Below are 16,996 nucleotides of genomic sequence, written 5' to 3'. Positions count from 1 at the left end.
TCTTTTCTGTAAATTTTCCAGAATATACTTTTTGGAATTCAAAAAATATATTTTTGAAAAAGAAATTTCAAAATAAATTTTCCGATAGTTCAAAGACAGAAACTAAAGTACAACAAGATAAGCCCAATTTTTTCTCCAAAGAAAAATGAAAAAAAAAACATGTAGAGATATAAGGAAGGGAAATATAGGACTTTTTTTAGTAGAACATTTTTCCTTAGGCATACAATATTTTTAAAAAAATATTAAATGCATACTTTCGTTTTAACATGATAACATATGTTAAATTAGTTCGTGATTGTCTTATGAATGTGTCGGTTTCATGATAAATAATGAGTCTTTTGTTAAGGAAATTTAACTGAATAAGATATATAAGTTATGAAAAACTCTTAGTTGAATAACTTAAGTGAATTATGATAAAATCTTTTACATGTGTCTTACGAATAAAAAACGGTATTTTCAGTGAAAATTTAATCAACTTTGAGGACTAAATTGGAATGAAGTTGGCAAAATAAATTATTGAACTAAGAGAATAGAATCTGAATTGTCATTAAAGCTAATATAGTCTACTATATATTACATATGTACCTATTTTAGATACACGTTCTTATTAAAAATTAAATATATTTTTTTATCAAATTCTTAATATATGAACCAAGTTATCCGCAACAATTAAGAATGAACACATCATCAAATAAATGATAAAGTAAATAAGAATGGAAAGAGTGAGTTGAAGTGGTTTTTCTTAACATGGGATTTATTTATAGGTTAATATAGCTTTATATGTTGAGTTAGTGAACTAATTAATTATTTACTGTTATTTTGACAAGTTACAACTTACTAAGTATTAACCACCAAAAGAATATAATAGATAATAGAAGTCAGAAGAGAAACAAAAATCTTAAGTAGATAATTTTTTGATAAAAATACAATGTTACATAGTACATTACTGATTGAAAAATATTTATTTATATTAAATAATAAATATATTAGTTAATTTAATTACGTACCAACAAAACATAACTACTTTAATTTAAAATATTTCTATTAATTTAATTATATTAATTAAAAAACTCTATTATTAATATTAAACTAATCATAATTAAAGATAAATACTGAAAAATGAATGATTAAAAAATTTATAAATTTAAAATTAACAGAATTTGTAATTACTAAAAATATATTAAATTCTTTATTTAATAAGAAATTATCATGTAAAATAAATTTATGATTGTGCTATATAATTATTTTAAAAATATATTTTTATCTGCTATTTTAAAATTAGGATTTGAAGTAGTTTCTTATGAGCTTGATAATATATAAAAATAAACTCCAATATAAATCCTTATATAGTGATACACTATAAATGTTTGAAAATAATTTTGTGTGCGGTGGAAATACATTTTGAATCTTGGGCCACAGATTTAAACACTTTCACAACCGTTTGGAAGAGAATTTTCAGAAACAAAAAATCATAATCATGTGGTTCAAGTTCAGTCTTCACGTCAATTCCTTACGCACATCTTCTTTTGGTGTTTGAAAATACAATTATTATAAGAATATAAATCTTTCATCAAATTATTAAAATTTATCATAAAATAAAATAGTTCAAACATATTTAGGGATGACGGACTCATTTTGTCGTGGTTAGATAGATTCAAAAGAATGGCTTGCTACGTTAGTTCGTTATTTTTTCTAATTTTTTTATTTATATATATTGTGAAAAATATATTCAATTATAAAAATATTTTTAAGTTTTTAATAAGTTAGTTAATTTTTTCATTAAATAATTAAAATAATTATTACATATTAAAGTATTTTATTATAATTAATTATTTCAGTTATTATATTATTATTACATATTTATATAATATAATAAAAAAATTAAATAATCTTTTACTTCAATTCCTAATTTTTTAAAAATTAAACAAATGGATTCTCCTGTCTCCATCTTGTCAGTTTGGCAGGACAGGCATGGTGGACCACTGCGAGTTAACAATCCAACTACTTAATTGTTACATCTAAATATATTTTTAAATATTCTTTGTTATAAATGTTAATTAATGTTTCTAAGATAAGAGTTAGAAAATTGAAAACCTAATTTTATCATCAAAGAATATTATTATTGTAAAATTATCTTTATTTTAATATACATTTAAAATTATTTTTTAATAATAATTTTTATTAATACTTTATTAATTAGTACTAAAAAATCATTAAATAAAATATAATTTCAGAAAAAAATTAGTTACTATATTAATTAAATTAAATAATATTTTAAAAATAAAAAAATATTAATATTTAAAGTATTTTCTATTTTTATAAAAAATTATAAATTGATATATAATTAACAACCAAGTTTTATATATGGATGTAAAAATGACTTGGTCAACGGTTCCAAATTTTATTTGTAAGGATTGATTGTTTTTGAGTAATTGTTTGAATCTAAAAAATTGGTTTATTTGTGTAATTGATATAGTGTAAGTTAATATTAAAGTGAATGAGTTATTGAATTTGTGTTTTCTTTGAATCTGGATGATTTAAATTGGGTTAGATATAATGATGATATATAGATTGATAGAGTGGATTGATGAGAGTACTACTACCATGTTGAATGAGATATTTGTGGTTTGAATTGTTAAATTGGGTTGTACATATATGATGAAATTAAGTTGAGATCATGTATTTTGACATAATTATGCATATTTTCTCTATATCTCGCTCAGGATTCTTTTTTTTTTTTTTCTAAAAACATAGTTTATTATTGTTTCTCGTGTGCAAGTTTTAAATTTTATTTTAAAATATGATTAAAAGTAATTACTTGTGAGTTTAAGTGAATTTTGGTGATATTTTTTTAAAGTTCATATGTGATGTGATTGAATGATGTATTAATGTGTTACATGAATTATGGAATATGATGTGAAAGTGTGATCAAGACATAATATTTTCAGGAAAGAAAATATTATGTAGAGATTGTTATTAGGGTGTATTGATTTATGAGTGTCATTTGAATGAGACGATCTGACTCTAATGATATAATTGAATCACATAAATAAAGTTATTAAGTTGAAGAAAGTCAAAGGATGTTCATTTGACTTAGTTTGAGGTTTGAAATAACATTACAAGAAAACATATAGATTTACCTTGTCACATGAGATGATGAGACTGTGTGTATTAACAATAAATAGTATGACAAGTACAAGTCTTTGTATGTTAATTTCAATACACGAGTCTTCCGAAAATAAAGTCAAATATATATGTGTTGTGAATTAGTATAAGTCTTACATAAGACAAGTAAATTATCAATTGATAGAACTCTTATGATTTAGCGAAAATGTATGAGAATTGATGTTTTTGTTTTAATATTTAAAATTATATTTATATTAGAAGTTTTAAAAATAGTTAACTTACCTCATTATTTGTATTGTGTTTACTTAACTTAATATGTCATAATGGTGTATTTACACACACAAAAATGAAAATATTTTTTTTTTCTTTTAAATATTTTATTTTAATCTTATATTTATCAATATAGATGATTTTTTTAATCAAACTAAACATTGAAGTAATCACCTGAATAATTGTGTTTCTTTTAACCACATAATAAATTATTTGTGACTAAAAATATATTAAAACTAAACTTGAAGCATTATTTTCAATAAAAAAACTATTTTTTAACATATTATTAATGTGAATTGGAAAACATACTTGTCAATTGATACATAGTTCTTATTTTGACAAATCACCCACAAACCACAATTCATCTAAATCATTATGGAATATTCCCATGGTGAGAACAAATTCATTATAACACTCCATGCTAGATCAACAACATGAATCATTTTCTTAGATCCATCTATCGTCAAAACGCCACCAACCAGTTACTACATTAATAATCCAAATGTATAAGTTGTTAAAATATCACTAAGAAAAGTCAAATAGTCACCAAATTTAGTAATTAAATTAATTTAGTTAGAATTAGTAATTAATTTAGAGAATAATAATCATTTTAGTCATTTTTATAACTTCAAAGAAAGGATGTTTAGTCACGAATTATCATTCGCTAATCACTAGCTATGTTCAAATATTATTTTAACGACGGAATTGAATATGAATATGCGACATAATAAATTTTAGCCGCTAAAAGTATAACTAAAGTTCCAAACAGAACCGCAAAATATACTAGTCAGAAAGATTTGACATTGCAACCTAAAGAGCATAAACTAATTCTATATACATTTGATATTAATTTTTACTTGTTTCGCTAAATCATTATAAAAAAAAGTTTGTTATTAAAAAGATAAAATGAAGTTTAATATGTTGATTTTATTATTATTTATAATATTTGTATTATTTTTATTTCTCCTTTTAAAATGTTTAAGATAATACTAATATTAAATTCAAAATGTTACATTTATAATAATTTAAATAGAAAATATAAACAAACATATCCCTTTCACTTAAATCCCATATTTGTTAAGTTTCACAATAAAATTTATCAATTGTTATGATTATTACAAAATACACTTTTAGCAATAATACCTTGATTTGAAAATAAATAAATAAATATTTATGTAAATATGTTTAAATTTAATGATAGATAATAATTAATTTTCTAATATTTTTATATTATACTATTTATTTTAACAATTACATTATTTATAATCTGTTTTAACAATTGTAGATTTTTATTCCCCTAGTTTTTCTAACCATTACATAAGTTAAAATGATAAAAATATTTAGAGGCATTATAATAAAATCACCGTATTTTAAAGTTAATCGATCATGTTGATTGCCAAATGGGTTATTTACATGAAATTTCATCACACTTAAAGGATTCTGCCAACAAAATACAAAACAGAAAAAAAAGAGCTGAAAATGACAAAATAATTTTTTTTTATAAGAATTAAAAAACTAAAATAAATATAAATAATTTAGTCTCTATAAGCAAACTTAAACATTATGTGGCTTGCATTAATAATTCACATCCTGTGTTGTTTCCTCCTCCTTCCTCAATCCTCATCATCAATGTCCTTTGTGGACTTTAAACCTCAACCATACGCGTCATGTCCAACTCATTATTAATATTGTACCTTAAAATATGAAATATATCCCAAAAACAATGCAACAAATCAGACACTATCCAACAAAGCTACGAAATTCTTATTCTCACCAACGCAAGTTCCTCACTCTCCACGAAAAACCTCACCATATATATCATCTACCACCACGTTGTAGTAGTTTAGCTAATAGTTTCAAAGTTTAAGCATGCAAGCACCTTAAATACTCCTGAAAATATTTGATCACCTATCAAAATTCTACGACCGTGATGGTTTGGAATGGATATACATATTGCAAGGAAAACAAAAATATCTAAACAAAAATGCAGAATGCATGATGGAAAAACAACTCTAGCTGGTATTTACCATGTAGTATCTTGTGTTAAAAGTCTCCATCTAGATTCCTTAAAGATTCTATGGCCATGGCATGACCTTACATATTGTTTGTCAATTTACAAACACCTGTTCTTGGATCTAGGAGTATAAAATTCTCTCTTACTTTATAAAAAAAGTTTTCTTTTTTACTCTGTCGTGATTTGTTCATCACAGGCAAAAGTCCAAGTGCTTTGTGAAGATTAATTAACTCCAACGTTGTCATGATGTCATGTACAAGTATCCAATTAAGGAGTAGATTTGTGCGTGATTTGAATAGAGGAGTAAAAAATGGTGATGTTTCTTTCTATGCTGAGTCATGAGAGAATTAAATAATGAAGTCGTGCCCGAGTTACCAAATAATTGTTGTTTGGAATGTAAATCAAGCCAACCATGTGAGAGATAGCTCACCTAATTGTTGATGTGTAATTTAGGGTTTCACGCAAGAGGCAACTATGGCCTGCCAAACACCTTCTAGGTATATACTTTTTATCTAGGTTAGTTGAAAAGGAAGTTTAGCCCAAATAAAAATGCTAAATGGAGTGTAATCAAAACAGTATTTAATCTCTCAATTACAATTATGATGCTGTTCTTGGAAGGATAACTTGGGTTGAAGCTTTAGAGTCATTAAGATTTCTTGTGTGTTCACGAATCCTCCATAAGCATTTTACAATTAAACTCATGTTTGGGAGCCGAAATAGAGATAAAATAATACATTAAACTATTATAGATATATAATTCATGTACAATAAACGAATTTTAAATATTTAACGGAATATTTTTTAATACCACGTATGTGTATTGGATAGTAAAATTACCTCGTAGCAACCAACTAATCTCCATCTTTATTCCCTATTTACTTTCACGTAGGAATTGGTTATTTACTATATGAAAATAACTTAATGAATTTAATAAAATTAGGTTCGATGTGTATATAAACAAATATAAAGAAGAAGCAGTGCATCACTATATGAAAGCTACAAGATCAGGTTAAATTAAGATTTCTTACTGTGAACGAATTGATTAATTAGTCAATGAAGATCTGAAAAAGCCAAATGGATGGGACCAAAATTTGAAATTTATATTGTTCCATTCATTCCGCAGTAAATGGAACACAATATTTTCTACTGGAGATATATTAAACACAGTTAGGTTTATGCTTTATTAATTATTAAGTAGAGATTCAATAAAATTATCCACATTTATAATTAAAAATTAAATGAATATTTACTAGTAATACTTAAAATTAATAAAAAATATATAAATTTAAATATTAAATAATATTAATTAAGATTTAAATAATAATGACAATTAATACGACTATATCTCCCTTTTAGCAAAGAAACTCAACTTAAATTATATACTTAATGATCGAAAAAAAAGTAATAATTTTTTTTCAAATAAATTTAATAAATTCAAAATTTTAAACTCTAAATTACTTTTCTAAAAGTTCTATTATAAGACCCTTATTTATTCTCTACTAATAAAAGGTGCTTTCTTTTATTTTTTAAATAATTTTTTCAAAAAAAAATCTTAATATAGTTAGTTATCATATCAAATAATAATAATATAAATTTATAATATTATATAAACTTTTCACATTATATTTTATTATAATAAAAATTTATTTTTCATCTTTTATAAAGTAATTTATCAAATAATTCATGAAAATTACTGACAATTTTTTTATTAATTAATTTATTGATAAACCGATATTTTCGACCATGATTTCTGTCGGTAATAAATCTTTGAAAATTTTCGTGTTAAGCTAAATTTTTTAAGGATAAAATAGATTAACAATGGACACTTCTTGTAACATCCTAAATTTTATCCATATATAATGAAATAAAAGTAAAACAAGCAATATCTAATTACGAATAATATATATACTATTTTCTCATATGTGTATCTCAAAAGAAATATCCCTCTTCATATGTATATCTCAAAAGGAGCTCTATTACCTGCAATTTCATCTGCTCCCGTGTAAAACACGATCATCACAAACAAATAACAGGGTAAGCTTTCTATATAAAAAGTTTTGATATAATTCAAATTTTAAATTAATAAGCATAATTCATCAATTCTCATACGATTTCTCAAACCATCAAGTGGCTATTACATTCATAAAATTCATATTTCATAGGTCGGACTTCTACTGACTCATAACACATAGACTCTTGACTATACTTCCGGAAGACTCGTGCGTTGACTTAGACTCAGAGATCTGCACCTGTCATACTACCTCACTGTGAAATCCACACAGTTATGCGCATAAAGAATCTCAATATCATATCTCTCCTAGTATGACAAGGTTAACTCATATAACAGGTCAAGTTAGTTATCTTTTAAACAACTTACCCATTCATATGAACCTCCTTCGACTCTCACCACCTGAATAACTTCATCTATATGATTTCATTATCTCAGGAGAGTCAGGATATCTCTTTCTAGACGAATCCCTAGTCAATGCACATCCTAAACAATCTTAACACGGTATTTTCTTTCCTGAAAATACTATGTTTTGATTAAAAATATATTCTAAACATTAAAATCTCCCACATCAAACAATCAAATCATTCCACAATTTAGAATTTCCAAAACACCCAACAATTCATTCACTAATCATATAAATGTCTTGAATCAAAAGGATTCCAAAGTGTATCTAAATAACATTAAGTTTTACTATCCAAAAAGAGAGACAATAAAAGGAGAATGAAATAAAATTATCTTCCAACTACAACTATATCCAACACAACTATATCCAACAATATTTAATAAAAAGGATGAGGAAGCACAACATGAAAATTAAAGTTTGATAACTTATCTCAAAAACACCAGAATTCATATTACAATCAATATAGCTCTCAAAATAATCAACTCATAATTTACTTTAAAAATTGTCACAGACAATTTTAGTTCATAAACTGAATCATCAAGAAATATTCAAAATATATATATATGCTCTGAAATTGTCAAGAAACAAATCATCACAAACCTTTTTCAAATACATTCAGTAATTCATTCAATTCCAAACTTATATACATTCTACATCATCTACTATATCTAAATTTTAGATTTCAATCTCAAAACAGTTTCAATCTCAAAACAGTTTCAATCTCAAAACAGTTTCAATCTCAAAACCGTTTCAATCTCAAAACCGTTTCAATCTCAAAACCGTTTCAATCTCAAAACCGTTTCAATCTCAAAACCGTTTCAATCTCAAAACCGTTTCAATCTCAAAACAGTTTCAATCTCAAACACCTGCAAGCAAAAACAATTGAAATTAGTGACCACGTCACCTCTAGAATCTTCTAACCTATGGTTTCATTGAAAATAATAAAGTTTAACTTTAGCTGATGCTCACTAAGAGCTCCAAATCTACCAAAAACCTAAATGTAATTAACCTGCACCACAAAATCTAACTATATAACTAGGACCTTGAGTTAACAGAGAATAATCCGTACAAAATCTAATAAGATCAAAATTAACTCAAAAGAAAAAGGGGCCAAGAAGGAACTTACTCTATCTGATATTTTGATCCGGCAAACTTATGAAGCGAGGAAGTCAGAATCTTACAAGAAAAGGGAGAAAAGGAAAAAGAGGAACAAAACTGAACTTACTCTATAACAGATGGCAGTCTTGTAGTCTTCGCTGCCAGGAGTCAAACTGATAAGCGAGCCAAACTGATGAGCGAGGAGATCAGAATCTTAATCTTAGAGAGAAAGGAGAGAAAGGAAAAAGGAAACTTTTAGAGAGATGGTGGTTATTTTAAAATGAAACCTGAATAACTGAATTTTCTATTTATATGTCATTTTCATTTTAATAATAAAATACTCAGGTATCATTTAAAATATACCACTTTTACTCTAAGGTTATTTTCTAGATCCTTACACTCCTCGACGAAAGAATCCGTTAGTAATCCCCGATCCAAAATCTTCCCATCTCGTTGCATCATATTTTCAAACAAATTTTCCAAAAAAAGATTTTACATATTATCATTTAACCAACCACTTATAAACATGGTAGTAATTTATATTTATTTAATAAATCAAATTCATCGGCCAAATTATGTCAATAAATAAGTAATTTATTATAGTGAGAGTTAATTTGTTTTCAATCTGGACATCAACCCAATCCCATTTTGTCCAACAAATCTCATTAGAGGGATCAGATTAATTGGATTTTACAAATTTGTTTAGTACAAATATGAATTTGAGATAATAAAAGAAAGCATGAACATAAAAAAATAAGGAGTTACAAATAAAAGAAAGGGTATCAAGATTAACCAACTTTAATCCTCATTTAAGAGTTCTAACTAAATCTTAATATAAAGTAACACAAGCTTTCTTTGCCAATCAAATATTATTTATAATTTACCAACATATTCACAGAGAAGAGAAAGTGATAAAAACCCTCCGTCCATTGACAATACAAAATCAGCCAATTGAAATTATTAATAAAAAAATAAAATAAAACTCTAACAATCAATTTAAATAAACAAATTATTTTTAAGCTTTCAAAGTCAAGTTAATAAACTTTGTATTGACTTATTTAACTAATCGAAATCAAACTCTATTAATAAGTGAACTTTAAGTTTAACTCAATTTTATAAAACTGACTTATAAGACAAAGTTTGCATTTACTTATATATTATGAGATGTCCTTATCTCTAGTTGATGTGTGATCTCCAACACACTCTTCTCACAAGGCTACCAACTCGTGTATGAGACTATATATTATTAATGGTCCGATAACGGTTCTATAGCGGGTGGCTTGATAAGCCCAATCAAGCTTTTATTAGGATAAACTCAGAAATAACTCTGATACCATATTAAAAAGTGAATTTTAAATCTAACTCAATCTTATAAAACAAGTTTATAATTTATAAGGTAAAATTTACACTCACTTATATATTATAAAATATTTTTTTCTCTAATCTAGTCCTCAACAAATTCAAGTTTAAATTTGTTTAATTATTATAAAAAAAAACTAACCTGAATAATGTGAATATTGGTTTTGAATAATTAAAAAATGAATATTATCACTTCACACTTTTTTTCTTTTTCTTTTTAAGTCTCACTTTGATATATATACATTGATTGATTGGAATATTGGTTGCAGAGCAACGAAGGTATCTAACCCCACCTCAGACCACGATTTGAGAGTTTAGATAACGATTTTGATGCTTGATGAGTTTCAATTATTTATAACACCTTGCACTCTGCACCTGGAACCCACCGCCAACTCAATGCCACTACTTTTTCTTGCTTTCACTTTTCCTCATTTGGATTTTCATTTTATCAATGTCTTCAACTTACATTCTCCAAACATGCTAATTCTCTGATAGTTACATAAATACAATATCATTATAAGTTAAATACGAAATTATCAAAGTATATGCAAACTAATCAAATATTAACAACTTCAATTACAAGAAAATAAGATATCGTAATAAAGAAAGGAAAACAGATATGAAGCTTTACAAGTATATGTTTGATCAAGAGCTTCTCCCTAATATCTTGTAGAGAAAAAAAGGGAAAAAATAATTTCTCCGTGAAATAAAATTAACATACATAAATTAAAAATTTAGACAAATAATATGAAAAGACTCTTAAAAATTATATATATAATATTTTAATTTTTTGATAAGTTTATTTATTATTTTTCCGTATTATACTTTTAAGAATATTTTAGGTCATCAATTTGAACATTTTACTCATAAGTTTTAATTAAAATTTGCGTTTATAATTTTGTTAAAAAATTATAGTATCTATTATGATAAAATAGTCGGTTTGGGTAAGATGAAGGAGCAATGTTTGAATGTGATTGGTTATGGAAAGGTGGAAATATGGAAATTGATGAAGAGATTCAAGCATGACATAACAGATAAGAATCAAGTTGAAGACGAAGACGAGACAAAATATAAAGCCTCAAAGATCCAATTTCAACCCCATCACCCTCAGCAGTAGGGAGGGAAAAGACTTTCAATAACAATGCGTGTTTATCTCAAAAGGAATCATTCTTATATAAATAAATAAATAAATAACTTCTTTCTCTCCGTTACGTTTTTTTATTTTATTTTAATAATTAATTAAATTGAAAACACACATTTTTTATAAATAATAAAATTTAATATTTAATATTCAATAGGTTAAAAAAACTTTCTAGCCGTAACCTTAATGATTTGACACTTGTACATACTGTTACTGTCCCTATAAACAAGAGTCACTACATTTATTTAATATTCAATAGGTTAAATAAACTTTCTATTTTATTATTCTACTTTTTTCATTTTTTTAATAATTTCAATATAATTCCATTTTTTTTTAAAATAAGTTAATACAATGTCATCTATAACTTTCATAGCAGGAATATAGTGACACGTAATAATATTTGTTGTTAGTATCTTATTTTATTAATAAGTTAATATTTTAATTGATTATTTATTATTTATATAGTGTATGTCATGAGTTTCTTTCAAAATTTTGTCAAAAGTTTTCCATACACTTACATATGAACATATTCAAAATAAATATTTTCATAAGTTTTGTGAAAATATGAAAAATCTATTCAATATTTTTTTTTAATGTTCTAATGTTTTACATATTTAGAATTGAGTTCGACAGATTTTTCTTATTTTTCATTTATCTAATAAGGATGGTCTTCTTTATTTTATCAAGAGTGATAATAGTCTTTTGGTTAAATTAATTAAACTTGTTGTGATAACTTTTTTTTATTTGAATGATATGACGTATGAGAAATTATGCTAGATTTCAAGATAAGATTAAGGTTTTTAGGGCTATTTCGGCAATTATAGATTTAACTTGTTTAGTGAAAAATTTATCTAAAGCTTAAATGAATAATGATATGTTGGATTTCAACTTAATTAAGATTTTTTGTATTAATACTTGTAGTGATAAAGTTCTTCATCCTCTTCCTGTTAGATGAAAGTTTCATTCATCAGACTGAGTTAAAATTAACATTGACGGGGCGTTGTTTGGGATATCTGATATTGCTATTTGTGGAGGTATTTTTCGTGGAAGTATAGGAGGTTTATTGGTGCTTTTTCTGCATTTCTTGAAGTTCATATTGCTATGGTTGTTGAGTTTTATGGAGTTAAAGATGAGGCTTACTAATGTCTGGATTAAATGTGATTCTGCATTGGTTTGTGCTGCGTTTACTGCTAAGACTAATGTTTTGTAATCGATGAAATACTTGTCTTAAGGTTACCCATATTTTTCACGAAGGGAATGTGTATGCTAATAAGTTGGCTAATTTAATATTTATTCATAGATAATCATTTCATTGATATAATAGGCTTTCATCTAATCTGTTCTTAAAATTATTTATAAATAGGTATGTATATATATATATCATTTTTGTTAACATATAAGTTTTGGTCTAGTTCTAGTTTCCCATATTTTTGTATTTTTTTAATAATATTTTTTTCTTATGCTGCCATATGATTATTGTTAATTGAACTGTGAGTCTAACTGAGATGTAAGTTACATAGTAATGTTTAACATAAAAACTTTTATAAAAATATGTATGTCGTGAGTTATAGTTATTATCATCAATTTTTATCATATTAATTTAATTCTTCTAAAAAAGATTAAGAAAAGTTAACATTGTTAAGTGAAATTAAAAGAAAAATATAATAATACAACAAAATATTTAACCATAGTGTGTGTTTCTGCTCATTAAAACTTGTATTTGCATAAATTTGTATTATATTTAAAAAAAAAATTAACATACAACTTTGGAAAATGACTAAAAATGAATGAAAAAATATCTAAAAAACTATAATAATATTTTAAGTAACTATAGCGTTAGTTTTCTCACCATATTTGTCGGTGATTGAGACATCAAAATTTTATTAGAGCATTTAAAAACAAATAAGGACACGTTCCATTTTTTTTATTACTTTCAAAGAAATTATTTAAATAATTTGTATCTAAAATACCTCTGTTTAAAAAACAAATCAGTATTTAAAAATGAAATTGAAATATCTTGCAAGTAGTGACGAGGATGGTAATGCAACACTCAAAAATATATTTAATTATTATAATACATGTATTTTATAAGATTAAAGTTGTTTTTCGAGAATATTCTTAATACATAATTATAAATTATATAAATAAAAATAATCACAATTCAAATTTTAAAACAAACTTTTAAAGTTTTTTTTTTCACTCATATTATTGATAGATTGTTAACTAATTAGATACTAATTTAAAAATTATTTAATAATAATAGAAACTAATTTAAAAATAAATAAAAAATTATTTTTTAAAATAGTCTTTAATTTAATCAGTATAATAATTAATTATTTTTTATTTCTAAAATTAGTTTATATTTCATGATTTTTTTAAGAGAAATCACATATGTTAAATAATATTTAAAATTAATTAATTACAGTCATTTTATAATATCTAAATTTCAATATTATAACTTTATGCACTTTTCCTTAAATTTTTGGATTATATGATTGTTTTTATACATTCAATTTTTTTATAGTTTCAATTTAATGGTTAATGCAACAATGTTTTCTACTTTCAATACTTTCAAGAGATGATGTAGTTATTTATTCAAAATTAACTTAAAAGTAGTTCTTAATTATTTAGGAGTATAGAGTATTCAACACATTAAATATGTTAAAATCAAATTAAAATTGTAACTTAATTAAATCTCTTAATACAATAGTACTTTTTTCTAGGTTCTAGGTTAAGTGTCCGCTTACTCTCTTATGAAAAAACAAATATGTTTATTAAAATCAAAACACATCTTAAAATTTAGTAAATAACTATAAATTTTTATAAATTATTTACTAGTAGAAAAATTAGATTAACAAAAATAATTAAACTTGTATATTTTAAAAAATAAGAATTGGTTGTTATGTCAATTTTAGTTGACATTTATCATACATAACGTAATGGAGCTTGACATTGAAAAAGGAAGGAGATAAAGTTTATAGATTCTCATGAGGTGTGAGCATGATCCACCCATATACCTAAGCAACCTCCTTTTACAAATTTATTCCTTATTGTGAATATGAATAGTAATTTTATTAAAAAACTTAGTTCAATATTTTTAATTTTATCACTTAAAACGTTGATAGCCATAGTATTCGGAAAACTTCAAAACCTCAAATATATTATAATAATCGTGAGTTGATAAAAAAATTTATCGTTAATACTAAAACATATATTATAGGAAAATAATATGTTTTTTTTCCTGTATTTTTTTAATTTATCTTTATTTTTTATATTTTTAAATAGTTAAATTCAGTTTTTAATTTTAAAAACATACGATTTTAGTTTTTTATTAACTTAAGGTAGAAATTATTAAATATTAAATTTAAATATAAAAAATAATATCATGAAATTATTTTATAATTTTATGATGGAAAAAAAATTGTCATTAAATATCAAATAAAAATAACTAAAATAACATATCTTTAGAAATTAGAAAACTAAGTTCACATATATTATAAATATAAAAACTAGACTCATATATTTTAATCTTATTACATTTTAGATTTTATATTATATAATTTATTAGATTCTCCTCCCAATAAAAAAATAACATATATTCCAACTTGTGTAATATATATTGCTTTCAGTCTCATCCTTACTAGTTCTCCTAAGATTAATTAATATTTTTAATAAACACGTAAAGATATGAATGAAACACAATCATTAAGCTTAACCATCACGATTTAACAACTTAAACACTTTATTTTTTATTCTTGATGTTGATGTTGATAATATTTCAAATACTTATTGACAATTATTAGACTCTCAACTCGATACATATTTTTTTAATATCTAGTATACTTTAGTGAAGTTGTTATATTTAAAACAAATAATAAAAAATTATATTAATATAATACTATTCTTTAACAAACATTTTAATAAAATTTATTAACTTGATTTAATTTGCTTTAACGTGATTGATTTAAGAAATTGAGAAAAAAAGTCATTAAATTATCTTTTTCCCTTTTTATGCTTAAAATTAAAAGGAGTGAATAAATTCCAGTTGATTAGAGTGACCATTTACTAGTTAATAATTCATTAAATAATATATTCAAGGTAAAAATAATTGATCCAATAACAAAGAAAAAAAAAAACAAAATAAAAGCATATGGGTAGAGAGTGTCTAATACAAAGGATTGGTTAAAAAAACTCCCTACCTAGCCTTATAGCTCATTAAAACCACAACTCAATAGCATAATCACAACCAAAAACCTATTTTACTATTTTAGAAAGTATAGAGAATTTAAAAAAAAAAAATAATAAGATTTAGAACAAATAAACTTATAAACTTTAAAATCTTTTTTATTTTTTTAAATAAAGCTTATCTTTCAATAAAAAAAGAGAAAAAAAAACCTCATGCACACACTTAATTACTCCACAATAGTTATGTTTTTTTTCTTCTCTTTTATTCAAATTCATTATCTATATCACTCCTCTAACATTATATATATTAAATATAGAAACAATAATACAAAATTATATTTAAATAAGTTTATTATATAAATAAATATAACTATTATATTTAACTCATTAAGATAAAATAAAATAATTAAAAAATTTAGGATATAGGATGAAATAAAACACTTGTTTTAACAAAAAATTAAGTAAAAATATAACTTATTGAAGATAAATAAAGATAAATATTTTTTATTATAACATTATTTAATTTTTATTATTTATTTCTTATCATAGTTATTTTATTTATCTATTTAAAACTCATACTTATTTTACATTATCAAAAAATTCATCAGACAAAATAAAAAATTATGTTCTACACCTTGATTATGTTTTTACTTTCTCACATCTCTTCTTATTTTTATGTAAAAAGATAAATCACTAATTAATATCTCAATTTTCATATTTTTTTTCTTTCTGGATCAAATCATCATCATCATTCCTTTCTTTCTCTAGGGACAAAACAGATTCTTAATTAGATCTTGGATTTTAGCTGTTTTGGTTAGTCATTGTACAGTGTCCTTCTGTTTTTCCTTTGTTTTTGGTTGGAAAGAGAATATATTACAGATATTTAAAAAAATAAAAATATTACAGATATTTTAGCCTTGGAAGAGAATTTGAAAATCTCAGAAACATTTAAATCCACAAGAAAAAAGGGAAATCATTTTAACATGGCAAAAGATTAAGAACTTGAAGGAAAATTAAGAAATAAACAAGCAATGTGATACTTCATAACAATGTTGACACAAGGTAATCCAATTGTGAGTTTTACCAACTCCCAGTGCATAGTAATGAAAAACCTAGTAATAAAGGAAAAAATCATGCATAGAAAGTATCTGACATGGTAGGAAGGTGCAAACAAAAGCAATTCTGGACGCTTCCGCAGCAGATAACTGCATTCCATCCCTGGGTCCCTATCCACAAAACAAACGGTGATGATACCCTGCCGAGTAATGATAATCACAATGGCTAAAGCCAAAGGTATCTGATCCTGATTCTCGTGCTCAAAACATCATCACCATCGTATGGGCCCTACCAAGGAACAATTTATTTTCTTCAACCCATAAAGACGTAGTT

The sequence above is a fragment of the Phaseolus vulgaris genome, chromosome 6 (assembly GCF_000499845.2).
Source record: "Phaseolus vulgaris cultivar G19833 chromosome 6, P. vulgaris v2.0, whole genome shotgun sequence".
Lineage (NCBI taxonomy): Eukaryota > Viridiplantae > Streptophyta > Magnoliopsida > Fabales > Fabaceae > Phaseolus > Phaseolus vulgaris.
This window is presented reverse-complemented; position numbering follows the sequence as displayed.